Source organism: Leptodactylus fuscus, chromosome 9, assembly GCF_031893055.1.
Source record: "Leptodactylus fuscus isolate aLepFus1 chromosome 9, aLepFus1.hap2, whole genome shotgun sequence".
NCBI classification, from domain to species: domain Eukaryota; kingdom Metazoa; phylum Chordata; class Amphibia; order Anura; family Leptodactylidae; genus Leptodactylus; species Leptodactylus fuscus.
In genome coordinates, this window is record NC_134273.1 from 26,103,878 (window position 1) to 26,131,690 (window position 27,813).

The following is a 27,813-nucleotide window of genomic DNA, read 5'->3' on the forward strand; positions in this document are numbered from 1 at the left end:
AGCACAATCGGACCTCTGTTACACCATTCACAGCCGTATCCTTTGTGTCTGACTTCTGGCTGCAATTTATTTGGTTTCAATTTTATCCCAGATGAAAAAAAAAAAAATGGTGTGCTCCTCCTTTCTTGGCAGTGCACTCCCTTCCTTCCCTCCATTACCTGTTTCCTGTCTCTTCTGGCAGCCTATGTGTGTATCTCCTCCCTGCAAGGTTTTCTGGGGTCATGTGTTCCCACCCTGTTTTCTGGACAAACATGGAATGTAGGCAGGGGAACAAGCCGAGGTTTATACAGGATCACCCGTTCACTGCCAGACAGCGCGGCATGTGTGGAGGCCTTTGTCTGGGGAGGGGGGTTACAGACTTATATTGAAATGATATCCAGGGACGCTGAGACTGGACAGGTGCGCACAACGCTCCTTATAGATGAGATCACAGGCAGTGAATGAGAAGGGTATCCACCAGCTTAAGGGTGGGAAGAGCACTTGCTTGTCCTGCAAAGTAAAAATTTCAAGAAGCAAAGCTGAGTTCACATCTGAGTTGGAGTCTCTGTTGGAGACTCCACCGCAGAAAACGCCATAAATCAGTGCAGAGAAAAGTCCTGCACGGAAGACTTGTCTATCCGCTGTTTTCAGTATGAAAATAGCGGACCCCATTATAGTCAATGGAGTCCACCAGTGTCCGGGTGTAACCGGTAGACCTGAATGATGGAGAACCTGGCGCAGATGTGAACCTAGCGTAAGTGTAAGCAGCTGGTGGCAACAACCCATGGTTATCATTTGTATAGAGAGTAACAGCAGCACTTAGTAGTCCCAATCCGATAGGCCAATAGAAGAGAACTTTGCATTCTCTGATGGGGCAAATTGCTTATTACTATCCTTTATTAAATGTATGGCAGAAGATGTTTCAGTCATGCACCTTCATCAGACATGCATGGTGCCCAGAACACAGGTACTAGATGAAGTGCAATGCTGATAGGTATATGGCACTTGGTCTAGGGCTTAGGCTCGGGGCAGCGTGTATGTCTGATGAAGGTCCATGACCACACAACCATATGTCTGATGAAGGTCCATGGCCATGTCCATGTGTCTCTGCCATACATTTCATGAAGGATAGAAATAAGCTTTTGACCATTCAGCAACTGCAAAGTCCTTTTCCATTTACACATCATTTGCAGTCATGGAGTAGCAAAAATTGACTGTGGCACAGCATGTACCCGAGCAAAGCAGCCCCTTCATTCAGCTGATCAGTGGGGGTGTCCTGAGGATTAGCCATCAATATTATAGTCCCAGAAAACCTCCTTCATTGCAATTCAATGATCCTCCAGACACCAAGAACGGGGCACCCGGGCTAATGGGTGAACATACATGTACGGTTACTTTTCATTTTATTTATTTAGCTTACTTGTATAGCGCCAACCTATTCCGCAGCGCTTTCATTCTAGCGAAATATGGAAATATCCAAATGTGCTCAGCTGTTTCCATAACTACCATCCTCTATAATACAGAGTGATGGGTTACTTCAGATATCAGGATTTATGGTAATCCACCAACCAGTCACTTGTGACATACCCAGCCAATACTGGTAGCAGAAAAACCCTGAATACAGGCCTAGAAGATATCTGGCAGGTACAGAGATCGCAGGACTACTGTCCATAATATGGTAGGGTACAAAACACATGGTCAGATGTCTGCTCGCTTTGTCGTCCTACATCCAGTAGGTTTATATCTGTAAATATGGTCACAAATCTGTAAATCTTTAATAATGCATAATACTAATGTGTAACAGATGGAAAAGTCTGGAGCCCAAACTGACTGCGTAGGCGAGCAGACCTTCCATCTCCGGAATAACCACAGCATTTTTAAGCCCAGCAGTAGCTCTATCACCAGTCCAAGATCATGGCAGCTCATCTTAGATGGTAGATTCATCTTAAGGGACATTAGAGGGACCCCACTAAAATCACTGGGATCACCATGTCTCTTTATGTTGTCTGTCCCAGAAATACAACTACAATCAATACCAGATAATCCTTTAGGGCAGGGGTAGGGAACGTACGGCTCTCCAGCTGTTGTAAAACTACAACTCCCAGCATGCATACTTGCTCTGCTGTTCCCGGAACACCAATGGAAGTGAATGGAGCATGTTGGGAGTTGTAATTTCACAGCAGCTGAAGGTTCCCTACCCCTGCTTTAGGGTGTCTATCTTTTCACCATAACCACTTGTAGAAGTACCTAGCATGCCAGCTCACAAGACTGACTTTAAGGCTGAGGCCCCACGTTGCGGATATGCAGGTTTTTTTGTTGCAGATTTTGCTGCAGTTTTTTCAGCCAAAGCCAAGAATGGCTACAAAAGGAATGGGAAATATATAGGAAGTTCTTGCATTTCTCCATACTGCACAGTCCACTCCTGGCTTTGGCTCAAAAAAACGCAGCAAAATCTGCAACTAAAAAAGCTGAGTTTCGGCAACGTGGGGCCTCAGCCTAAAGGAGAATTTAGATGTTTTATGTGAACACCATTATCCGTGCCAGCCAAAGCATCCTCGCTTATATGTTACCTCCTCTCCTAACCCCCAGCTCTATCACACACAAATTCCTGGATTTACAGGAGACTTGCCAGCTCGGGCTGGAATTTGGAAAATGTTCCCTTATCTAGGAGTCTCCCAGTCAGTCTTGAAGAGTTGGAAAGTACACTTAAACAGAAGCTTACTGTAATAACTAGAGATGAGCGAGTACTATTCGAAACACCCATAGGAATGAATGGACACAGCCGGCACACAGGGGGTTAAGCAACCGGCCGCCGGCAAAGTCTGCGTGCCGGCCGCTTCCATTCATTCCTATGGGTGCGTGCTATTCGAAACGGTCGTTTTGAATAGTACTCGCTCATTTCTAATAATAACGTAAATATTGTGTAGTGATTGTGTAGTAGGCAAATATTGTCTGATGATTCCCTTATAGAGTCCCACAATTAATACTATTAAAGTGTAACTCAACTTTAGTATTTTGTTCATACAGTATATCCATAGGATAAGTGAAGATAAACTTTGTAGTGTAGTTTATTAAAGAAAAGTGTTTACTTACTTATTTTCCACCTTCTGCCACTGATCAAATCTGTACAATAGAAGTCTATGGAAGGAGGTGGTAGAGGAGAGCTTATGAAAGCAAAGAGACATCTGCACTGTAGAGAGACAGTTTTCTTTCACAACACAGCTGGGTTATCAGGAATGACAGAAATGACTGTAGACAGCCTCATATATCTGTCTTTCTCCTTCTCCTCCTCCCTCTCCATAGACTTAATTGTAAACTGACACTGCTTGTGTAGGGAATTCAGAGCAGAATCATTCAGATAAGAAGTAATGACAGGATAAGTACTTAGACACAAGCACTTTTCTTTCATTTTTAGGTAACCATACACAGCACGGTGGCTCAATAGTTAGCCTTGCAGCGCTGGAGTCCTGGGTTCAAATACTGCCAAGGACAACATCTGCAAGGAGTTTGTATGTTCTCCCCGTGTTTGCGTGGGTTTCCTCCGGGGACTCCGGTTTCCTCCCACACACCAAAGACATCCTGATAGGGAATGTAGATTGTGAGCCCTATATGGGACAGTGACTGACAATATCTATAAAGCGCTGCGGAATATGATGGCGCTACATAAGTAAGCATAATAAATAAAATAAATAATTATATAAATGGCTACGGGGGCCTCCCAATTCTCCCTTTTAGTAAGAAACAATAACTAACATCCAAGCACCAAGTAAATAGAGATATGAGTTTTAGTAATTGGCGCCATATATCCTTTTTGAGCTCATATTTTGTACATGGGGACGTTGGTCGTCCCCCGTATATCACATCTTTAATGTTGCATAGGTCCTGTATCAGACCACAGGGCACCAGGATGATTCGCTTTCTTGAATTTCCTTGGCGACCGCAAAAGACTTCTTGCAGGAGGATCTATACTATGTTTATGATAATTGCATTTTTGTGGTTTGCACATTTCCAGATGTATCAGGCCTCTCTGCCAGGAAACAGGATGCAAACGTGTGCATTACATTCATCTGAGACATATGTACTTCATCTATAGAGTCAGTGGTATGACTACAGTCAGAGCAGTGTGCCGCAGATTGTGCTGTGTCTGTCTAGTGGACTGTCTCATGCAAATGGAAATGACCCCCCATGTTGTAGGACTTCTGTTATTTTGTGTCTGGTCATGTTTCCGCATAAACCACAAAAATTGCTGTCCTGCTAATTGAAATGAAACGCCAAAGCGGTTACAGACCCCATGGCTGCCGATAGGCCAGTATTACTGCTACTGGCGTCAGGGGCCCAGCCAAATTGAAAAATGGGGAGGCCCGGTTTTGGCCCGCCACCATGTGCCAGCCCCCTGGCGCCCGCAGCAGTCATTGTGCCCAGTGAGCAGCGCCGAGCTCCAGCTCCTCGCACAGGCGCAGTACTACCCGTATTGAAGTCGGCGAGCAGGTAGTACTGCACCTGTGCGAGGAGCTGGAGCTCAGCTCTGCTCACTGGGCACAATGACTGCTGCGGGCGCCAGGGGACATAATTTATAGGTACAGGGGGTAATGGAAAGATGTTAGAAGGTGGACGGGGGGGATTGTTGGGGCATCGGGTGTGCGGCACTGCGGAGAGGGAACTGGGGCAATAATATATAAGTTTTTAGCTGGAGAACTACAAAGAACACAATGCCTCCAAAGGTATGTGTGCTTTGTATTAATAATGATGTAGGCTGCTATGTTACTAGCATAGCAGCCTGTTTGGGGGTGGGACTTTCACTTTAAAGGAGTGTTCACATTGTGTTTTTGGCCTCCCTTGCCGGGATACTTTGGTAACCAGCCACAATCAGCTCCCCACTTATCCCTGCACGGAGAACTGCAGGCCCCCCTTTTTTTAATGGCCAGTTCTTCATGCAAGGATAAGTTGACAGCTGATTCTGACTGGTTACCAACGTATCCCGGCAAGGGAGGCCAAAAACGCAATGTGAAAAAGCCCTGAGGATTTATTAAGAGGGCTCTTATAAATGGTGTTGGCTCTCTATAGGTGCTTTCATATGTAGCATATTTTACCTGCAGATTTCCTGCTGTGGATTTGGCGCTTCTGATTGACTTTGGCTAGCCAGTTGAAAATCCTCACGTAAAATCTGCTACATGTGAAAGCACCCAGGGTAAATTTAATACATAATTGGTATGTCGCAAAATAAAGTAGTTTTAAAATGGCGGGGGGGGGGGGGACGGGACAGACACTTAGGCTGTATGGGGCCCCAAAATTCCTAATGGCGGCCCTGACAGACCCTATGGCAGCCTCTAGAAGAAGACATAGTTCTCTCCTGACCCATATCAATGGCCTCTAACCTAGATTGCCCTGCTCTATACGGACTATGGGCAAAAACCCCAAAACAGGTGCTTCCTTTTGGAAAAGATTTTCTGGTAGGAAAATGTATTTGTATGCTCTTTCCCAGAATTCCTCCTGAAGCATACTTGTCATTTAAAGGGAATCTGTCAGAACAATTTTGGACACTAAACCATCCACCAGTCCTTATTGAGCATTTAGAGGCTATTCACGTGTAGGAATTTGATGCTGATTTGGAGGCAGGTTCCATTCCCAAATCTGCAGCAGATTCTGTCAGCAGGATGCTGAAAAAATAAGTGTCCTGTTCGATCTTGTACAGATGCTTCTGCTGATTCAGCCCCAGATTCCGCAGCTCAAGATTCCCCCACTGCTTGGGCCCATTCACTTGTGCCTGATCAGCAGCAGAAAGCCAAGACGGATTGCTGATGTCCTGCATCAGCATCTTGTCATGGGTGCAGAAAATTGCGGTGGAAAACGAAGCGAAATTCATTTTCATTTTCCACTGTGTGAACTGCCCCTTTATTGTCCCAAATAGCCCTGTTCTAAAGCTATCCATGCACACATTAAAAAAAGCCTTTATACTTGCCTTGAAATCAGTCCGGTGAGTCACATCAGACTCTTCTCTTCACAGGTTCTCTGGCACCTGTGCAGTGGTTCAATGAAGTCAGGCCTGGTTCACATCTGCGCCGGTAATCCGTTAAGGGAGTCCGCATGGGGACCCCCCTGAATGGACTACCGAATGCATTGGCAAGTGGTGTGCAGTGAAAGCACACAGACCCCATAGACTATAAAGGGGTCCATGTGCTTTCCGCATTGAGCATGCGGACAGAAAAGTACTTTACGATCTACTTTTCTGTCCGCATGACTCGTGAGGAGACCGTGCAGAAAGCACATGGACTCCATTATAGTCTATGGGGCCCGTGTGCTTTCATTGCTCACCGCTTGTCAATACGTTGAGTATTCCATGTGGACTTCCTGAACGGAATACCAAACACAGATGTGAACTAGGCCTTACTTGGAAAAAGGAGGCCGGAGGGCACTTAAATGGTAGCACTGGTATACTGGTACGGTTATGCTAGTAGCAGACTCACTCAAATGTACAGATGAAATTCTGTGCCCATGTAAACAATGAATGTGACACGGTACTTGATATGTAGTGATACTGCAGGCGTGAGAATAACAGGACAATAACTAGTGCCTAGTATGTGGTGTTGTTAATATGGTAACACCCTAGTACTATTAGGCAATCCTTGCTACAAGTGTCCCTATGTACTGTATACTGTGTTATCGCCTGCGTGTCCTGGTTTTTAAACTTGGCTTCCACTATGGTGTGACTCAGCGCCTGTAGATACTAACAGCTGGGTGACAGGACTATGAGGAATAATGTGAAAGTGTACATTGCCCTTGACGTGCGCTCTAGTTTACTGCAAGGGTGACATTGTGCACTTTACACCTGGCCTGCTCTGATAGAAGAGGCGAAACAATCCTGGCTGAGTCTTCTGCATACATGCTGGAGATAGGGGTTAAGATATTATGTTCTATGTGTATATCTACTCAAAGCAAAGCTGTAAACAATGTGTAATGTATAACACTCCCTACTACAAGAGATAGCCATGTACACATTTACATCTTGTTATCTTAAAGGGATTGTGTCAACAGAAAATGACCTATTTTTTTCAATCAAGTTTTATGTTAAACGTATTTATTAGGAATTTTGTTGACTTAAAATTATCCATGTTGCTATTTATATTTAAATTAAAAAAAACCTCAACGTCCTGCAGTCCTGATTCTGACCACTAAGACAAATAATACACTGAGATGTCCTGTTTTTTGTCTGAGATTTCTTTGCAGCAGCTCTCTCACTTTTCAGCACCCCTATGGTCACAGTTAACATGTATATTTAGATAAGATGCAGAATCCACTAGTCACAATAGGTGACATCACAACTTATCTTCTCCTGTCTGCACAATGACCTCTGCAGAGGGGTCCACACACCTACAATGGCTTTGACTAGATTCTCGGATCCTACAGACCCTTTTAAGGCATTGTTCACACTGCTGTTATGCTACATTCCATTAGGTTTCCATTATTATGATGGTCAGAATAGTGTAGGCTGCTACGCTATTCCTTGTACATAAACATAAAACTGATGAGCCCATAATAATGCCGTATAATCCATTACAATCTGACATACATTGGATCTGTCAAGGCTTCTGTAATCATGGAAGCAATGTACAAGAATACTATCATTCAATGGCTCGCTGTCACTTAGGCATCCTTCTGTGTGCATGTAGCATGTACAGCAGCGTAGAATCCCTGTGGTTATGGAGCCATAGGCACTCGTCTCTGAGCAATGAGTGAGAAGCAATGAAAGAAAATAGATATATATTACACCTTGCACTGGATTCTGCACAATTGTTTTCATGATGCGTGAACTCACATTCTGTGATTAAAAAAGCAAGATATCTGTATGTAACTGCAGAAACAAGACAACTTAGAAGAATAAACACTTGGAATTGTCCAGGATTTTTTTTTATTTATTGTAGATCTGGTGATACTGGACTATATATGTAGCCAGATGTATATGTATATATAACTATATAACTATAGTATGTAGTTTGACCCGTGCTTCAAAATTTAAAGCATACCTCTGGTTTATAAACAACTTCTCATAAATGAATAGTGAAAATAAGAAACTTTGTAATATATCTATTATTAATTATTATCTGTTTCCTTCATCATTCATTCATTATTGTTCCCCTGTTCTTTATCTTCAGTATGACTGCTTGTTTACATTAGATTCATTTCCATATTCAGCCTCATACCCAGAGCTCTATAAAGAAGGGAGGAGTGGAGTTGGATTTTCCCGGTTAATTCATTTATTGCCTCATTCTGTGCACTGGCAGCCTCTTATCTACAACCTAGCAGTATTTTTTTTATTTTTTTTTAAAGCAAGGGACAGCAGTGTGTAACAGCAGGCAATTATTTCACAGTCTTCTCTATCCCCCTTTCTCTCTTCATAGATTCATATGGAGAAAGTCAAGTGGAGAAAAAAAATGTCTTTCATATAATATATTACATATATTATCTTGTACTATTCATGTATAAGAAGTTGTTTAGGACTGGAGGTATGCTTTAATAAGTTTGCAGTCCTTTCTAAGGGCGCTTTCTTGAGTGTATAGTTTTGGTCAGTTTTTTAAATATTATTTTTGAAGATAAAACAAGGGGAGGCTTATATAAAGAGTAAAAGACATAAACTGCTTCTCCTTTTTAGTAATTCACTTTTGTTTTTACCTTTCAAACTGCACCAAAATACCTGACCAAAACCTGAATGTGTGAATACTCCTGGAGATCTTGGGACCCAATGCAAAATCTACAACGGTGTTTCCATTAACTGTTTGCTATCTATAATACTGGGGGCTTCTTATGTTGTAGAGAGGCCTTAAGGCCTATGGGTAGCGATTGCTTACTCTGCACCCACCATAGCTATGCCACTGTATGGAGTGTGTGTTATGCTTAGTTTGCAATCTGATTGACTGCATAGAAATAACTTAACCCCTTAATGGCACACGCTGGGAACATGTATAAACTGATCGGTAATATGGTGCCATAGATAATCAGTATAATTCCATACATGGCCAATGTGCATGGTATTGCCACATGCAAACGACCAAACGACTGAGTGCGCCTCTGATGTGGGGCTGAGTTGCATGACACTCGGAGTGACATCTGGGTGCATGCCATTATGTATTCATGTCTATAGGGGCTTTGGAGTCATTCTGTTCCGATGACCTAGGACCTTCTCTATAATCATCTGTGTCATCAGAATGGAATGGATTGAAAGCCCCCATAGACGTGAATGGATTACAAAATATACTCAGGGTTCAGGGGATATTGTCACTCCTTAGGGAGAGACCACCATATAGGTGTATGGAGACTTATTAAGCCTTTAGCACTCCACTTTGCAAGGAACTATGGGAAGAATATGCAAATCTGCCTTCCATGATGTAATTAAGAAGTCAGTTGCTGCCTCAGTATTGCAAACCAATAGAGGGCGCTCACTGGAATGTGCAAGCCTGTCTTCCCTGATGTAGTTAGGAAGACCGGATTTCAGTCGGGAATGATGCAAAAGGGAGCAGCCTTTATTGGGTTGGTTCACTGAAATCCGGTCTTCCTAACTACATCAGGGAAGACAGGCTTGCACATTCCAGTGAGCGCCCTCTATTGGTTTGCAATACTGAGGCAGCAACTGACTTCTTAATTACATCATGGAAGGCAGATTTGCATATTCTTCCCAAAATATACTCAGGTGATACTTGGATGTCACTTGAGTATCATCCAAGTGCATTCTGCTGAAAACTCAGATGCACCCTTGGCCATGCACATGGGGTCTTAGGCACCATAGACTACAAAAAATATCATTTATAACTGTGAATTATTGGTGGTCCAGACATACACAGCCCCCCTGGTTTTTAGAGCTTGCAATCTAGAAGCTTTCGTACCTGCCCCGAGTGCATTGGGCAAGAACAGGAAAGTGCGGGAAGTCGGCAATAACATCTGCAACGAAGAAAAGGGACGATCGGGTTCAATAGTAAAGATATCACTGGATGAAAATAGAAGCTCTGTTACTAGGGAGACAATTGAGCAGCTCTCCTTCAAAGGGTAGATGGAAAAAGCTTTCCCTCCCCTTGACAAGCCCTATCTGCTTCCATTGACAGTAATTCTCCTCTCCCCTCCCTGCTCTCACACCACATCACCTCCCGCCAGTCTCATCTGTTGTACACAGGGAACCATGACAGCCAGCTTCATAGCAACCAGATGACTGTCAACACAAGGCAGCATTCCCTGGATACTTGCTACTACATAGAAGCGGCCCACGTAACAACACCGGAACAAACAGCAAGGCGGCTGCAAAGGGTCGGGACGTTCTGCTGACATGAGACTTTGTATACCTTATTAGATAAAGTGGAGATCTCATATGTTATCCCCTGTAGAGGCATGAAATGCTATTACATAGGCGGGAAATTATACTGTGCAAGTGCATGAATAGCAACGCCATAATGGACTGATATTACCAATACGATTCTTTATTGCAACCTGAAATCTGCCTCCGATTCATTCCAATAGGAGGCAGAAGTTGATTTTTTTTTCTGCTAGCTAAAAAATCATAAGCATTCTGTTCAATCGTCAGGCAGATTCCACCTGAGAACTTCCATTACAATGAATGCGAGGCAAAAAATACACCTACAGAATGTGACACGGAATTGGGCACAAAAATTGATGCAGAATTTGTCAAAATCCCATCAAGGAATTTGTAATGTGGCCCTGCCTAATAATGGCAAAATAGGCAAAATACAGTGAGTGGCATTCCTCTCCAAATTCTGCTTCGAATTCAGTGTCAAAATCTGCATCGGTTTTTGTCAAGTAGGATCTGAAGCAGATTTTCTGCTTGACAAATTCTGTGTCAAATTATTATGTGTGAAGTCCCCCTAAAAGCAACTATCACACTGTCTATTAGATTGGACATGAGGGATTGAGCAGATCTAATGGCTTATAATTACTTGTGCATTGTTAGGGTCCATTCACACGGAGTAACGTGCCGCGTGATGTGGCACGTATACGGCGTGTGAGCCTTTGAGCGCCGTAAAAGCTCCCATTGATTTCAATGGGAGCCTGGATCGTATACGCCGCGTTATTTTGCGGCCGTGATTTTGCAGCGTATACAATCCAGGCTTCCATTGAAATCAATGGGAGCTTTTACAGCGCTCAAAGTCTCACACGTCGTATATGTGCCACATCACGCGGCACGTTACTCCGTGTGAATGGACCCTTAGACACATTGTCTTAACACTTATACATGCTCCATGCAATTGAGGGGTGTAGGGCAATAGCCATAGGGGGTTAAGACTTAGCACTCACTATCAGGCCCTGGTGTCTGAGGAGATCCAAAGGCTTCTCTACAGTATGAGAAGAAACCAATATTATAGATAGCATATTGGAACTGGGGTCCCATTACATATTTTACATTACTCTTACTATGAAATGCTAATTCGTTCCAATATTCCAAATTGTTTGATTTTTAATGAAACCAAATAGTTGTTGTTGAACTAAAATGTCTGCTGTGACATACACTCACCGGCCACTTTATTAGGTACACCATGCTAGTAACGGGTTGGACCCCCTTTTGCCTTCAGAACTGCTTCAATTCTTCGTGGCATAGATACAACAAGGTGCTGGAAGCATTCCTCAGAGATTTTGGTCCATATTGACATGATGGCATCACACAGTTGCCGCAGATTTGTCGGCTGCACATCCATGATGCGAATCTCCCGTTCCACCACATCCCAAAGATGCTCTATTGGATTGAGATCTGGTGACTGTGGAGGCCATTGGAGTACAGTGAACTCATTGTCATGTTCAAGAAACCAGTCTGAGATGATTCCAGCTTTATGACATGGCGCATTATCCTGCTGAAATTAGCCATCAGATGTTGGGTACATTGTGGTCATAAAGGGATGGACATGGTCAGCAACAATACTCAGGTAGGCTTTGGCGTTGCAACGATGCTCAATTGGTACCAAGGGGCCCAAAGACTGCCAAGAAAATATTCCCCACACCATGACACCACCACCACCAGCCTGAACCGTTGATACAAGGCAGGATGGATCCATGCTTTCATGTTGTTGACGCCAAATTCTGACCCTACCATCCGAATGTCACAGCAGAAATCGAGACTCATCAGACCAGGCAACGTTTCTCCAATCTTCAATTGTCCAATTTCGATGAGCTTGTGCAAATTGTAGCCTCAGTTTCCTGTTCTTAGCTGAAAGGAGTGGCACCCGGTGTGGTCTTCTGCTGCTGTAGCCCATCTGTCTCAAAGTTCGACGTACTGTGCGTTCAGAGATGCTCTTCTGGCTACCTTGGTTGTAACGGGTGGCTATTTAAGTCATTGTTGCCTTTCTATCAGCTCGAACCAGTCTGGCCATTCTCCTCTGACCTCTAGCATCAACAATGCATTTCCACCCACAGAACTGCCGCTCACTGGATGTTTTTTCTTTTTCGGACCATTCTCTGTAAACCCTAGAGATGGTTGTGCGTGAAAATCCCAGTAGATCAGCAGTTTCTGAAATACTCAGACCAGCCCTTGTGGCACCAACAACCATGCCACGTTCAAAGGCACTCAAATCACCTTTCTTCCCCATACTGATGCTCGGTTTGAACTGCAGGAGATTGTCTTGACCATGTCTACATGCCTAAATGCACTGAGTTGCCGCCATGTGATTGGCTGATTAGAAATTAAGTGTTAACGAGCAGTTGGACAGGTGTACCTAATAAAGTGGCCGGTGAGTGTACATTGCAGTAAATTATTATACTCCAGGGTCTCTAGAGAACCCAGAATATAATAACTGGTGGCCCAGGGGAAAAAAAAACCCAAAACATGTATACTCATCTTCCTTCACCTCTTTTGGGCCTTCTCACGGTGTACAGCTGAGGCATGCGATTGGGCCATTGCAGTCATATGACATCATGACGCTAGGTGTCCCTATGTAACTGCTGAAGGCCAATCACAGGCCTTACTGGTGGCCGAGGGCACATGATGTCATCAAGGAGACCGAAAGACAACACTGGAGGCCAAGAAGAGGTCCAAAAGGGGTGAGGGAAGGTGAGTGTAAATGATTTTTATTTTTTACACCTCCCCTGGGCTTCCACCTATTAAACTCTGGAGTCTGAAGATACCCCAAAGTACAGTAATTTCACTTATGCTTTAGATATGAAACAAACCATGCGAGGCTCACCCATCTCTAACTCCAACCTGTATATTTTGTCCAGAGGTGGGTGACAATGGACAGAGCGGGATACATGGGAAGCAGTAGGGTAATATATATGGAACATAGTCTGAGCACTTGCCATGATCTGGACCAACCCCTGCGAATTTGCAATCTCTGTTGTATATAGGATTGTAGTGAATTTTCCCCACACCTACACCTTTCTCCTTAAAGTACAGATAGATATATGTTTCAGATCACCAACCTTTGCTTTGCACCCTTTAATATATATGGTGACAATGTAATAAAAGAAGTAACATAGACAAACCAAGTTCTAACACTATGTGTCAACTAAGCTACATGAACGATGTGACGCGTGGCGGTTCTTGTCCATAGACCTATGGTAATAAGAGTAGCCCATGCACTTTTTAGCCCCGGGGAACGTATAACAGCTGTGAGACCCTGCAGTGAGGACAAGGAGGAGAGGGAGCCATGAATGAGGATCAATCATCCCTGTAACACCTCGGTGTTATTCAGTAGCTCCAAAACACTTGACCCACAGGGAACAAATCACTGATAAATTGTACAAAATTATTTGTCTAGACAGATCAAACTCCAGTCCTAACCCTAATCCAGCAAGTAAACAGGGGCGGCTATTACAGGGATTAACAACTAGGTGTGTATTCACCACAAGGGTTCATGTCCATTGGGGGGGGGGGGTTGTTGTCATGACCCGGCCACAATGTAAGCATTAGCAAAGTTTGGCTTTTATTTGTGGTTTACTTGTTGTGCCGGCCATTTTGGAGAATGTGACAATAGATTGTTAAGTTCTCGGTATACAGGAGAATATCTATCTGTCTGACACCTTGTTTAACTAATAACAAAGCGGCAACTTTACCAGAAGTTTGCTAAGAAAAGGAATCTCAAGTAGCAAGTAAATAACCAAAGTAAGCAACTAGTATAGCGTTACATCCTGTCGTCACGTATGCAAAACTGACAGCCCTGACCGAAATGTTAAAGCCTTTTTGTTGCAGATTTTATGTGGTTTTTTTTTTAGCCAAAGCCAGGAGTGGATTGAGCAGGAGGAAGAAATATAAGAAGCTTCCTAGATATTTCCCATTCCTTCTGTAGTCATTCTTGGCTTTGGCTAAAAAAAAAAAAAAATGCCCCAAAATCTGCAACAGAATAAGCTGCGTTTCCCCAATGCGGGGCCTCAACGTTAAGGCAGCTAATAAGTAGGGTAATGTTGGACTATGAAAGATTTTGTCAAGCAACAATGGATCATTTGGCAAATCTGTCGCAGTTTAGGACTATTACACTAAAACTTAGGGTGCATTCACACGGAGTAACGTGCCGCGTGACCTGGCACGTATACACCGTGTGAGATTTTGAGCGCTGATTAGTCTCGTATACGCTGCGTTATTTTGCGGCCGCAAAATCACGGCTGCAAAATAACGCAGCGTATACGATCCAGGCTCCCACTGACATCAATGGAAGCATATACGGCACTCAAAATCTCACACGGCGTATACGTGCCAGGTCACGCGGCACATTACTCCGTGTGAATGCACCCTTAGACGCACACTCCCTGCTGATGTCGGCCATCTTCAATTATGGAAGAGACATCACTTGAGTCGGGGCTTGCGTCGCGATGTCTGGGAAATCACACAAGTAGGCCTGAATCCTTCCGGAGCCCAGGAGAGGTAAGTAATAGTGTTTTTTATGTTGTCTCACCTCTCATGGGCCTCCAATCATAATACTCAGGCCCCCCAAATATAATGATAGTGTTTGTGGGGTTCGTGGGCCCACAGCCTTACTTACCAATCCTCCTTCTGCTTACAGCCGCCTCTGCAGAAGGGGAAGCGCCAGCAGCCATGAGCAGGAGCCAGGATTGGTAAGTAAATAGGGCCCGTTACCTGTTATAGTTACTCCAGTAGGTAATGGCCTATTAAAGAAAAAAAAGAAATCCACAGCAGTAGCGGCTGCCGCTGGGCCCTCTCCTGTCCTGGACCCTGTGGCAGCTGCTACCCCGGTAGTTACACCCCTGATTGCAGTATCACATAAAACGTGTGTATACATGTGTTTGTACATATCACGTCCTATATCTGCGATATTTAAGTTGTAAGAAGAGTGTCAGAGTGTTAGATCTCTTGCAATTATTGCAGAAAAGCAGCTGAGGACACATGTGATCACAGCACAACACATTACACAATCTGGAGCTCTGGACTCAGAGTTTATCAGAGGGCAAGGACATCACATGTACTTGGTTATTTTACAAAAAAAAAAAACTGCATATTTAAAAAGGTCCATTCACTTGTGAGGACTTGCTCCATGTCTCGGGGAATTAGTATGCTGGCTAACATGCTTAGAATACTAAGCAGCCCGGCTAGCATGCCAACTGGCCCTGGCCGATGGGGTTGTTCTGTCTGCTGTTCTGCCATTCCTGTGGAAGAAGTAGAAATTGCTTCTCAATGTGCAGCCAGCAAACTCAGTGCTTGTCATGTTTATTTCCCACTGAATGAAGGGGAGGAGGTACGTTTTATATTTAGTAAAATAAACTCTACGCAGTCTGTACCTACAAAGGGGCCTGCCACGAAAACGACTTGTGTCTCTCGGGCTGCGTTCACGCTAGTGTTCGAATGCATCAATTATTAATGGAATGATGTAGCACACATGATGGGGGGAATTTAAGACACCAGTCTAAATTCATTCCTAGACAGGCACAAGACAAGAGGCTTCGGCCACTTAACCATTTCTAGGCCAGTCATAGATTTCTGGTAGAAATCATTTAATACATTTATTTCGCTTACTTGTATAGCGCCATCATATTTCGCAGCGCTGTACAGATATTGTCAACACTACCCCATATGGGGCACATCTACATTCCCTATCAGTAGGTCTTTGGAGGGTGTGAGGAAACCAGAGGAATCCAATGCAAAGACGTGGAGAACATGCAAACTTTAGGAAGTGTCAGGTTGGTCCAGGGTTATATATTGAATGCCAGATTTGTAGTCGAGATTTTTTTCTTCTGACATGGGGTAGCTGGGAATCAACTTCATGGGGGGGTTCTCTCTTCGGGATCAATACTATAGGGTCATAGGTTGGAATAGACGGACCTGGGTCTTCATCCAACCATATCTACTATGTTACTACGTGATTTATAGTAAATCTAATGATCCAGCTTGTTCCAGACACACTTAGATCCCCACCCCGCTTTTCCCAATGTCTATTGGGGATATTAGGTAGTGTGCTTTGCTTTTCTGTAAAAATAGGGCACAAGGCTGAGGTGGAGGAGTCATGAGCATCGGGCCTATATGGCAATGCACAGTGGCTGCACATCCTTCACGTACCGCCATATATTCTCATTGTATATAATGCGCTATTCTCCCATAGAAGCAACACATGTGGCAATGGATGCCAAAAGCCATGACGCCATCTCTTCTGACAGGTTTGTATAAAATGTGATACAGAAATGGTAGAGGCCCCATGAACGTGAGCGGGGGCCCTATTATGGCTCTGTTCAGAACATTAAACAAACGTGTAATAAGGCCGAGAGTGCAAGGACTAACACGGCCCCATTCACTGTCTATGAGACTGCCCTTGACAGCTTAGTACAGTGCTTGGCTCATAGTCTGAATAGCTCCAGTCAAACAGTGGGCCTAGGGAGCCTGTTCTCATGATTGGTACTGGTTCCCGCAGTCAGGCCCCCACTGACCAGACTGTGGATAGGTGATAAGTTTTAATTATGGAAAAATCATTAAAAACATGGCCATAAAGTAATAATAATGTTTAGCTATGAACAGAAAAGACAATTGCCAACATGTCATTAAAGGGGATTCTGACTCCTAACAAAATTAAGTCCTGGAAATTGTCTTATTTTTAAAAAATATTTGGACAACCCCTTTAAATTGGTTATTTTGCCACCTCCACGAACTCCAACTCTTTGCATACTTCGATCCACTGATTCTGACACAGAAGAATTTTTCTTCTAGTCCCCACCATTCCTGAGTAACCAGCGCAGTTATGTTCAGCACACCATATGCTAATTAGGGCCTCTACTGTCAGGTGGGCCGTCTTTACTGTCAGGTGGGTGGACCCGAGCTGTCTGTTTTAGGCAGACAGCCCAATTAGCATATTGGAAGTTGAAAATAATAGCACCTATTGCTCAGGAACTGTGGGGGCTAGAGAAAAAATTCCAACTGCATCAGAATCGGTAGAGCGGCGTCTATTGAAGGATCATGTAATGAATTGGAGTTGGTGGAGATGGTGAATGGTCCTCTTTAAGTCAATAATGCTAAAATGAACAATCATATAGAACATGGGAATGGGGACTGCAGATATATTACCATACTAGTTTAAAGGGGTTATCTTAGCGCAGGAAATCCCTTTAATATGAGTGTCACTGCAGTGATCAGTTGCGGCTGGCTGCTCATCTTCCCTGCCACTTTAGGGGATATGTAATTGTCTATTATGGCCACCCAGATAAATGGCTGCCCATATATTACCTGTTAGTTGCTTTGCACTCTGACTCATAGGAGGAGATCCCTTCTATGATATCTATACGCCCGCACATAAACAGGATTGTCAAGACGCGACAACCCCTTTAAGGCCTCATGCACACTGAAGAGTGGATCCAATTCCATTATCGCTATTATCAGGATGGGTAATCGCCAATATGAGGGGAATAGCGGCGGCTGATTTAGCTATTTTCCCTATAAATACCTATCAGCACAAAAAATATTCTGTGTATTCGCAGCCTAAGAGATGGCACTTGGCGAATCTACAGCTGTGATTTCCTTCCTCAGAACATCCGCAGCCATGATCACTCAATGTCACCATGGCTGTCTCCTGAATGATTACTTGTCAACATCTCGTGAAGCAGGACTGCGAGACCCCAGCCCTGCGTCTGAAGCTCATCCATCAAATTCCAAATATACATTCACAGCAGGGATCACAGATTCCCCCTATCTGCTTATACCGACATAAAAAAAGGTATTAACTGGTTGGGTGCCTCTCGATGCAGTTGCTATGTCCTGAGGGCCACTAAACCAGAAGTCTTTGCATCTGTTGGTGACGTCATTGTAATAAATGCTCGTTTCTAAGGGAGACTGTCATCACAATCCCAGCAGGAACATTGGTCTTGTCCTATCTCTGACACTAGTGGATAATGTCTATAATCTGATAGCTGCCTATTGCTTGCGTGCAGGGTGTAGTTGCACAGTGCGGCTATGCATTTGTGACCTTTATAGCAGCCATAGCTTGAAAGGAAATCTGTATCCAAATAATAACCATGTTTTATGAAGCGTTATCTATGTGTCGCCAGTATATAGCACTAGATAGAAGACACATCATGGTATGTTCTCTATAGAGTGAAATCGTGATATGATACGTAGCTAATGTGTCTGAAGCACCCGTGCAAACAGAGTATACGAGAGCAAGATGGCGTGGGCAGAAGAAGAGGCGTAGGACTGCTGGATCAGACGACGCAGGATGTTTTACTATGGAAACACATAGGACTGCATAGGAGCTGTAAACACAAAACGGTGGGAGATTGTTTATCGGGGACACAAAAGATATTCATAGATGCTTGATGTATAAGGCTACAATAACATCTGCGCTGTGAAGTCAAATCTTCTGGTCCAAAGACCAGAAAAATGGTCCACCTGATGACGGCACTAATGATGGACACAAAGGGACTACAATGGAGTCCAACGGATGACAGCACTAATGATGGACACAAAGGGACTACAATGGGGTCCAATGGATGACGGCACTAATGATGGACACAAAGGGACTACAATGGGGTCCAACGGATGACGGCACTAATGATGGACACAAAGGGACTACAATGGGGTCCAACGGATGACGGCACTAATGATGGACACAAAGGGACTACAATGGGGTCCAACGGATGACGGCACTAATGATGGACACAAAGGGACTACAATGGGGTCCAATGGATGACGGCACTAATGATGGACACAAAGGGACTACAATGGGGTCCAACGGATGACGACACTAATGATGGACACAAAGGGACTACAATGGGGTCCAACGGATGACGGCACTAATGATGGACACAAAGGGACTACAATGGGGTCCAACGGATGACGGCACTAATGATGGACACAAAGGGACTACAATGGGGTCCAATGGATGACGGCACTAATGATGGACACAAAGGGACTACAATGGGGTCCAACGGATGACGACACTAATGATGGACACAAAGGGACTACAATGGGGTCCAACGGATGACGGCACTAATGATGGACACAAAGGGACTACAATGGGGTCCAACGGATGACAGCACTAATGATGGACACAAAGGGACTACAATGGGGTCCAACGGATGACGGCACTAATGATGGACACAAAGGGACTACAATGGGGTCCAATGGATGACGGCACTAATGATGGACACAAAGGGACTACAATGGGGTCCAACGGATGCCGGCACTAATGATGGACACAAAGGGACTACAATGGGGTCCAACGGATGACCATTTTTAAAAAAACTGAAATTGGCAGACGAAAAAGTCAGATTTGCAGAATTTTTTTTCCGTAAGTTACAGATTTTGCCCAGGAGCTTCAAGGGATACAATGCACAGCGCTGTGCTTGGTAAGCGGTAAAGAGGCTACAGAGCTCATCTGAACATCATGGTACCGTCAAGCCAGGGATGTGGAAAGTAAGAAACAATCTAAACGTCTAATTATACAATATCAATAATAATGAATCATTTTATGTTGAGTCCGGCGTTGCAGCTGGAAACTTTTTTCCCACTCCAACTGCAAACAAAATTGGTCCTGACTCCGACTCCACAGCCCTGATCAGATATTGTCCTAAGGACAGGATGTCCATGTGACAATCCTGGAAAACCCTTTTCCTACAATAAGGAGATTCATTTATTGATCTATTATGTTTTGTTGCTGTGCGTGATCCGAGGAACATTAAATATTGGATCTGTCAGTGCGCCGGCTTGTGCCAAGCTCGCGTGTAGCAGAATACCAATCCTGTGTTAATTAAGCAGGAGCGAGATTGCTAACAGATGTTACATAGCAGTAAGACAGGAAGAGCGGTATTATCAGACTAAATAAAGGGGAGCTCTGTAAGGACTGCGCCAGTGCTGCTGACATGCTAAAACAAGGCTACCGCCGCCGTCTGTTAATCATTCCAAGAACACACATTTCCCTATTTGCTTAACCCTTTTCCTCGTTACGATTGCGTAACGTAGTCATGGAGGCTTTCATGGCAAACTCTGACTTCATGCCTAGAAGAGGTTTCACGCTTGATCTTATGATGCTAGAAACTTTTAAAGGCATTCATTGTGTTCTCAATGACAATAGTCCTATTATATGTAAGGTCCCCTGGCCATTACCATGTGCATTTCGTTTCATAATACAGTGCAAAAATATTGTATTGCCAGAGACATATTGCACACGATATTGTAGGTCGCATACTTCCATATGAGGAGCCAGATATTGAAGTACACGTATGCACGGCCCACCGTGGAGAAGCATGATGGTGACAGAAGTCTGTGTAATATGGATTCCAAATGTGTTTATTGCAGGCGGCCGAGCATAGAGAAATGACTAAACCCTGCTGTGGCCAGAGTCTGGTGCGAGGAGATTCTGGCAGCAGTCAGAAAAAAAATTGCTCATCCAACTCTGATGTTGCCGAGCCCAACGTTTTTAGTGTTTGGCAGCAGCTTATTCCTCTCTCCCTATCTACAGCACATGCATGCTCAGCCATGAGCATGGGAGAGTCATGTGAAAGGGAGAGTCAGGAGGGATAGTTGTCAGATGAATAAGCGTATAACAAAAAACATGTTACATCGAGGCACCCCTAAGGATATGATCATACATTGTGTTGTTTATTAAAAGCATGGCAAGAGTACAGTGCCTCTGACCTTAGAGACATGGCCTGTATCCCCTGGGGTACACATACTACAGGCTGAAAACCTAGGTTGTAGAATATGATCCTATCATATGAAGGATAGATAGTTGATGAGCACTCTACTAAAGTACTAAGAATATCCCTTCTATGACTACTATATACACTGCTCAAAAAAATAAAGGGAACACTTAAATAACACACTGGATAAGAGACTACCAGAGATAAAGTCGGTTTCTAACCGTTTGTGCAGACACATGTATATTTGTGACCTGCTGGAGGTCATTTTGCAGGGCTCTGGCAGGGCTCCTCCTGTTCCTCCTTGCACAAAGGCGGAGGTAGTGGTCCTGCTGCTGGCTTTTTACCCTGCTACGGCCCTCTACACATCTCCTTGTGTACTGGCCTGTCTCCTGGTAGCGCCTCCAGTGTGTCACATCGCACCACAGAATGTCCAGGAGTTGGCAGATGCTTTAGTCCAGATCTGGGAGGAGATCCCTTAGGAGACCATCCGCAACCTCATCAGGAGCATGCCCAAGCATTGTAGGGAGGTCATACAGGTGCGTGGAGGCCACACACACTACTGAGCCTCATTTTGACATGTTTTAAGGACATTACATCAAAGTTGGACCAGCCTATAGTATGTTTTTCGACTTTAATTTTGGGGTGAATCCAAATCCAGGCCCCCATTGGTTAATAAATTTGATTTCCATTGATGATTTTTGTGTGATTTTGTTGTCATCACATTCAACTTTGTACATAACAAAGTATTTAATGAGAATATTTAATTCATTCCGATCTGGGATGTGTTATTTGAGTGCTCCCTTTATTTTTGAGCAGTGTATATTTAGTTGTGAAAATGAGGTTCTTAGCCTACACTTTGATATATTGTGAGAGCCCATCTGCCAGCGACAAACAGTCTCTTTAGATTGGACTCTACACTGTACATAAAGAAGATATATAAAAATCTGATATTGAAATGCAACATGCTTGAGAGTAACACTTAATTTTGGGGGGTGAGTCAGACCCAATACACATTGAGTTGACTGGTCGAGTCCATCATTTTTTACAGATACATTGCTAGGTGAGTGCTGAAAGATAAAAGAGACAATGTCTGTTTTTTTTATGTGTTCGGATGACACACGGATCAGACACAGACTAACATGTACATTGTGTTCTAGTCCGCAAAATGGACAGTGTACAACTAATATCTCTGTAAATGAATAGAGTTTTGCGCCGCATTTTCAGGCAGTGACTATATCACATACATATATAGGATTCAGAGTAACCCTAGTGAACATTTGTCTTGCTGTCACCCATGTAGATGAGCCTTTCCCTGTTCCCATTAACCTGATAGTCATCTTTATAACTATATTCTTGTAAAGGGGCCCAGTAACAAATGTTCCAGTTAGTATTTTGCAAAATTCATCACCATTGAAAGCATTAAAGGTTGGTAACATTTAGTGATCCTTAAAGATGATGGAGATTATGTTCCAGATCAATGGCAATAGAAAAAGGAATTGTGTAATAAGCCATCTGACATCCGCTCCCTCATCCGCTATGATTAATGGTACCATCCAGCTCCGGCTTTGATTCATCTCTTCCATCTCTGTTGTCCCCAGTGTCGCATTTGTACAATAGTATGCAGTAAATCTGCCCGGGGATCTCAGAATGTAATGGTGTGAGATACCATTTCACCTCATAAGATAACAGACTCCTTGGGGCCATATTCACAAATCGGTGGTGTGAACTGTTATTGACGGGCTTCTTTTCATACATGGCTCCAGGCAAGTGTGACATTTACTATGGATCTGTAACCATTACTTTCCCAATCCTAGAGAGCAAAAGTTCATCAGTTATGGCCATGAAAGGCTTCAAGGGCATGTAGATGCAAGGCTACGAGGGTTGTTAAATGAGATGAGAGGTGGTGGAGGAATAGACCCAAATGCCAGATATCCAAGTAGACTACCGGGTAAGAAATGACTCAAGTAATGAAGAACGTCTTGAGTCAAGCTAGCCAATCATAAAATTACCATTAAGAGGCCATGTTGGGAAAATAATATATTCTATCGACCAATCTACCAATCGGATTTAAGGTCATAGCTTCTTCTCCATGCAAACGACCCTTCAGAAGTTGGAGGACCTTAGGGTTGATTCATTGTTCATTGACTGGACCCTACAAAGCAATCTAGTCGGCTTCATTGCCATAAGTGCATTGTACATGAAACCTGTGAAGGTCATCAGAGACCCCAGGCTTCATATATAGTGGGGGCATGATTGGCGAAATTCCCTTAGAAAGATACCTAGACATAACGTCATGAAGAAAAATGATGGCCGAAAATCTTTTTCGCAAAGCCCCTCATTATTCTGTCCAGCTACCATGGCTACCCAATCTCTGAATCAAATTAGACTCCATATGAGCAACCTTGGCCGAGGTGCATAGCTACATGAGAACATAATGAAATCCATGGTCTACTGCTTCCAAACATACATATATATTCATAAAGGAAATATGTCATCCATCCATCATGGCCATACAGTATGAGCGCCATCTTAACCAGCTTGATGCAGGTGCCTGGAAGGATTACGTAATACTTATACATATGGGAACAGCCAAATCCAATTGTTTCGTCCAAAAATCAATATATAGTCAGACTGATGGGGCCCGTAGAGACATGTGTTACTCCAAGAGCGAAGAGCTTTTAAGATATTGTCATTTCCATGCCAATGACTATTCTACTCCTCTACCCCATATTAACATGTTGGTCTCCTATGATTTATCTATGTATCGGAGTGTAATATAATATTTTCACACATTTTCTAGCCCCAATATGCTGATACGTTTTCCCATTGCTATACAGATCATGAAACAATACTATCTGACAGTACCATTAGTCAAAAAAGCAAATCTATGGACAATTCTTCCATATCCTTTTATTGGCTGAGGTCAGATTAGGCTTCAACTGGTGCAAATGGCGTGTACCTAATTCAAGTCTATGGTTCTGTTCTTAATATAAGTTTTTTCGGGTGGTCTATTAATCTCACAGATGTTAAGAACAAATGAGTGGGTTGGGTAAAAAAACTAATGAGATTCATTTAAGGCTCCGTTCCCACGGAGTAACGCACCGCGCATTCAGACACGTATACACGTGTCAGAGTGTGAGCGCTCAAAACAGATCCCATTCTCTTCAATGTGTGCCGGCTTACGGGCGCTACATATTGAAATTAATGTGAGGCTTTTTAACCCATTGATTTCAATGTGTAGCGCGAGTGAGCCGGCACACATTGAAGTGAATGGGATCTGTTTTGAGCGCTCACACTCTGACACGTGTATACGTGTCTGAATGCGTGGTGCGTTACTCCGTGGGAACGGAGCCTAAATCTTTTCTTTCTCGGCAATCCTGGTAATGGCTTACAAACACTGATGCAAAACACTGACGTGTGAATAAGGTTTTCAATAGTTAAATAGTTGATAATACTTAAAAAGATCCAGATTTGTCAAGTGCTACCTATAATAATACTATGCTGATACATAGGAAAGAAAAAAAATCATAGGGCGGACAGTGACTCTCCCATATTAGGTCAAAAAAAATCCTTGCAGACTCCGAACATCAGATTGTATCCTTGGATCAGAAATCTATCACTTATATCGTCAGTAATGGCCAAGAAAAATGTAAAGCAAATCCGATACTTGTACTAATCTACAGAATTAATCTTCATTGGTTATATCGGACCACTATAGTACTATAGACTATTACTGTTACCATAAGTTATAGGGGTTGTCCAAAGCTTGACATGGATGACCCACCATTTCTGACAGCCGTCATCCCTGACGATACAGACATAGATTCCTTTATGTTTCTCGTGACTTCTTCAGCGATTCCCTGAGATTAGAGATTAAGAACTCCATTGTAAAAGATAGGGTATAAAAATGGTAATTGTGTTTGCATAGACATGGATGGCACACACTGGTAGACATCACATGAGTTGCCGCATGGTGCTGCCCTGAGGCACGGCAATGTTCAGCATGCAAAAGAGTTCCTTAGCAATGTTTTCTTTCTTATAGAGGCGATGTTTTAGCTTCCAGCAGGATATGGGCACAGATCTCTGAAATGGCCATGTGCATGAGGTCTAATATAGGGTAGTGTTTGGTTAGTTCAGCCATATTCACATGTAGATCCATATACAGAGAAGACAACCATGTTCTCTGTAATACACTATATAATATAACCAATATTATAGCGTCTTGTCTTCTCTAAACTTCACAAAGTCTCCAGAAATGGTACTACAGCCGCTTAACCCAACCACTGGATAAGTCACGGAGAGAAATAATAATCTTCTGCAGCTTGTGGAAGGATCTTCTTTCAGATGCAGAGCCTTGGATATCTGCCTAGGGAATTCTTTCATGGGTAAAGTCTGCTTCAATTCATGAATTCACCCACTTGGACTTGTGCCATGACCCTAATAGTACAAAGAAGGCCCGGACAATATAGAAGAGCTGGTTGCCGACATCTGGGTGCCGAGTGAGTAACCCGTTTTTGGACAAACCAGAAGAATTCTTCAGCAAAAAAAATATTGACAGTTTTTACCATTTTTCTTTCATTTGTGAACCTTCCTATTCTGTGTGTTCATTACTTGGAATTCCCATTGTGTCTCCACAGAAACGTCGCCCAGCATTCGATCAGGTCTGTAGAGTGTTTCATGCCGCTTTAGTTTCTGGATCAAATAGAAAAGCGAGCCGTTACTATAATATTGTAAAAGTGCGTTCAGACATCACAGTTGAGGTGCAACTAAAAATTGATCTAGAAAAAACACAATGTCTGAATAAACCCCAAAAATGCAAAAACACTTGGCCATTATTTTAGGCAATTTTGACAGTCATGACGCATCCAAAGGTTTCCATGTCGCCCTGCAACTTCACAATTAATATAAGGGGATTGGGTCTGACTGTGATGCCGACGTCGGAGTGACCACAACACTCGCCGCGTTTTATACACAAATGTAAATATACACAATAACCATTACATTAAAAACACTGACAGCTCAAGTAAATAACAATTATCTTGTGATAATGGCGTCTATCAACGGGTGGAATAAAGTCAATGGCCCAGATTTACTAATCGTTAAGGTTCAGTTCACATCTGTATTCGGTATTCCGTTAGGGTAATCTGCTTGAGAACCCCCTGAATGGAAACCTATACGCATTAAAAAGCGGTTAGCTAAGAACCACACAGACCCCATAGACTATAATGGGGTCCATGTGGTTTCCGCTTGGTTTTCGAATGAAACATGTGGAGAGAAAAGTGCTGCTTGCAGTACTTTTCTCTCCGCATGATTCGTGCAGACACTGAGCGGAAACCACACAGACCTCATTATAGACAATGGGGTCCATGTGGTTTCTTAGATGACCGCTTTTTAATGCGTAAAGTTTTCCGTTCAGGGGGTTCCCAAGTGGATTACCCAAATAGAATACCGTATGCAGATGTGAACCGGGCCTAACACAGTGTGAACATAGGCAGTCTGAAAATGCACCAGATTTAGCACAGTGACTGATGCAGGATTATAAATCTGGCATAGCTTCAGATTATTTAGTCTACTCTACGTGAGGTTCACACTTGCATTTGGCTCTCTGACATTCAGGTCCATATGGGAACCCGAAATATGGAGAGCCTGTATGATTAAAAACTGGTTACCTGAGAACATCCACGTACTCCATAGTCTATAATGGTGTCCGTTGGGTTTCTGCACGGTTTCCTCCTTGCAGGACTTTTCTCTCCACACATTTTGGTGTAATCTCTGATGGAAACTCTGGCACAGATGTGAACCTAGCCTTAGTTAAAGACCCAACCACTACAGAGCCAAACAAGTCCACGTTTCACAAGTTATTTCACAAGTATGTATAGCAATATATTCACATGCAGCAGATTGGTTTCAGAAATTTCTGCAACTGTCTCATTCATCTAAATGGGGCTTACAGAAATCCAGATACTTGTACCCATGATTTTTGGTTGCAGACACAAACAAATCTGCCACGTGTGACTCTACCCTTAGGGGTCATGTTGGTGCATCAGAGATTAAAGTACAACCACAAGACACAAGGTTACATCATTTATGGTCAAAACAACTCATAGCCTTCTGAATTTTGTAATAAATAAAAAATATGTAAAAACTTTTTAAAATGTTAGAATCTTTTTAAAATTTTAAAGGGTTACTGTCATAGCTGCTCCTTATACGGCTGGTGACACAAGCGCAACTGCGGCAGTACACAGTGGAAACATAGGGGATTTCTATGAATCTCATCTGCAGTTTTCAACTTGCTAAGCAAAGTTCGAAGCTGAGGAAGATCTGCAGCAATTCCTGCAGGTTAGGCGCGGCAAAAAAAAGACCTGATAGAAATTCCACATCATGTTCCCGTGTGTGCCAAGCCTAAGGACGAATCCACAAGTCTATGTCCATTATTCATCTGTAGAGGTGGGTGAACCTTTGAAGATTCGTTATGTTTCGGGTTCAGACGGTTCGGCCCAAAGATTAATTTTGTAGTGAACTTGTTTGTATAGAACCGGAAGTGCTATTATTATATTCTAGGGTCTCCTCAGATGCCAGAGTATAATAGGTGGAGGTGAAGACGCCTGCTCGTGGCATCTGGTGCTCCCTCTGCGTCCTCTTCTGACCTCCTGGGTGACATCGTGTGCCCTGAGTACACCACTTAGGCCAGTTATTGGGCCTCAGCGATCACATGGGGAGCATCGAGTGTCGTGAAATAATTTTTTTTTCATGGATCCATAGACCTACAGACAGTTAAAT